General features: G+C 40.3%; 1 pseudogene; it reads left to right on the top strand.

Moving 5' to 3' along the window:
* Positions 1–1,399: 1,399 nt before the first annotated feature.
* On the top strand, positions 1,400–2,317 carry LOC105002119 (annotated as a pseudogene).
* The last annotated feature ends 329 nt before the right edge of the window (positions 2,318–2,646 follow it).

Here is a 2,646-nt window from a genome sequence, read left to right as displayed (position 1 = left end):
TAATCCTTAAAGTCATAGTTATGTTAATACAACTATGTTGAAGGGCTTATAATGTATGAACATGTAACTTGTACAACAAAAATAATAACAATGAGGCTAAAGGATGAAGCCATAAAGGAATAAAATTTCAAAAATCAAGCCCTCATGTTTAAATCCAATTGATTAAAATCAGTTCAGTGGAGGTGTGGGGGAGGGATCATCTTTTTCAACAAACGGTGCTGACACTTTATACCTTACACAAAACTCACTTTAAAATGGATCAAAACCTAAATGTGAGTCCTGAAAATAGACAACTGCTAGAAAACAACCTTATGGGTTTTTGTGACTTTGGATAGAGCAGTGTACTCTTAGATATGACATCTAAAATACAAGCAACAAAGGAAACAATAAATTTGGCTTAATCAAAATTTAAAACTTTTACATAAATCAACTTCAATAAAAATTTAAAACTTTCATGCTTCAAAGAACACGGTAAAGCAAAAATACAACTGAAAAAATGAGAGAACAAATTTTCAAACCACATGTCTAACAAAAGTCTAGTATCTAGAATATGTTAAAAAAAATCACAACTGATAAAAAGCAACTCAGTTTTAAAAAGGACAAAGGATTTGAACAGACATTTATCAAAAGAAAATAAACAAATGGCCAATAAGCACATGAAAAGACAATGCCATTAATTATTTGGGAAATAACACTACAAATCACAATGAGATACTTCTTCACAACCATTTGGATGGTTGCAATCAAAAAGAGAAGCACTAACACATGTTGGCAAAGATGAAACCCTCATAAATTTTTTGGTGGCAATGTAGAGTTGTTATGCAGAAAACAATTTTGCAGTTTCTCAAAAAGCTAAACATATCATAACCATATAACTCAGAAAGTTTGCTCCTAGGTATATAGCCAAGATAAATAAAAAACATGTGTTCATGAAAACACTTATATATCAATGTTTGTAGCAACATTAATCATAATAGCTAAAAGGTGAAAAAATATTCACATTTACCAACTGATGAATGAATAAGCAAATGTGTTATATGGGTCCAATTGAATGTTACACAGACATGAAAGGAAATGAAGTACTGATTCAAACTGCAACATGGATGAACCTTGGGAACATTATACTAAGTGAAAGAAGCCAGATACAACAGACCATATGTTACATGATTACATTAATTTGAAATATCCAGACAAGTCAAATTCACAGATGAATGAAAATAGGGATTAATTTTAAATTGGCATCTGCAGTAACAAATGAAGTGCACCCTGCAGCACCTCCCAGCTCTTCAGGTTCAGTGCCATTTCCTCGCCTGGCCTAAAGGTCAGTCCAGTCCCAACACCCATCAGAAGGGCTAAATCCCCGCCAATTAGAGGCCACAAATTCCAACCTCTTGCCTAGGCCTGGCCCAATCCAGGTGGTGGGCTCCACAGGCTCTCTTCAGAAGATTTGCAAAGTTCAGAAGCCACCGCTGGGCTTCCCCAGTAAGAAGTGGAAGAGGAGCTTCAGGAACCAAGACACAATGGAACACACAATCACAAGACTGTGATTCCAGGAATGCCTACATTTATCCCCCCTGTACTTACTTGGGAACAAGAAAAATCTTATATAGTGCAACTGCAGCTAGAAGCCCTGACTTGTAAACTGCGCACAGGAGACCTGGGCATCTCCTCTAACCTGGGGGACACGTCCCCTTCCCCAGAACCCATCTACAATTGTGAGGGGAAAGAGGCTTAACACTCGTGACTTCCATACCCATAAGAAGCTTGAGGAGGAACAAAATAACATCGTTGCCAAAATGGCTTCCCTCAACCCTGATTTCAAGCCTCTTACAGATTAAAAACCTCCAGCAACATGTGTGTGCAATAAAGTAATGATCCCACAATATGAGTATCCAGAAATCAGCTTTGTGTGGCTCCTAAGTGGGCCCAGAAGGAATACCTTGAAGAACACAGAGAAGGAATGTAATGCCAAGATCTTGATTGCAGGGAAAGGCTCTGTGAAAGAAGGGAAAGTAAGGATTAAAGATAGCCAGGGAAAGTAAGGATTAAAGATAGCCAGATGCTGCCAGGAGAAGATGAGTCCCTTCACACCCTGGTGACTGCCAGGAGAATGTGAAAATAGCAGTGGAGAAGAAACATCCTGAAGCAAGATATAGATATCCCTGAGGACCAGAATGATCTACAGAAGGTGCAGCTTCGAGAGCAGGCTCGCTTGAACAGGACACTTTGCGAAGATGATAACAGAATCTTTAGACCCTGGCAGAGCTTGGAGACCCACAACATTACCACAGTGTGTATGAAGTGTGGAGGCTGGTGACCCTTAGTTAGCTCAGAGTAAAATTCAGATGATACCTGGAAAGTACACTTGTGGACTCTGGGGTCTATTGCCTGCATCAAGGAAAATATATGATGACACTGCCCACTGCTGTTGCATCTCTCTGGTCCTCTTACCCCATGCCAACACCAGCTGCAGCTTCTGACACCCCCTCCATCCAGCAGCAGTATGGCTTTCAGAACCCCCTTGCCAGGGTGGCAAAATACAAGGACTACCACCACCAGCACTGTCCCACGGTCCATTCTTTCATGGAAACAGCAACATCCAGCTGCCACAGCTTCTCCAGGAGCCCCTCACATGCAAGGCAACCC

This window comes from Bison bison, unplaced genomic scaffold, assembly GCF_000754665.1.
Source record: "Bison bison bison isolate TAMUID 2011002044 unplaced genomic scaffold, Bison_UMD1.0 scf7180017855329, whole genome shotgun sequence".
In the NCBI taxonomy this organism is placed as follows: domain Eukaryota; kingdom Metazoa; phylum Chordata; class Mammalia; order Artiodactyla; family Bovidae; genus Bison; species Bison bison.
The sequence above is the reverse complement of the archived record's forward strand: the minus strand, read 5'-3'. Positions and strand labels throughout refer to the sequence as shown.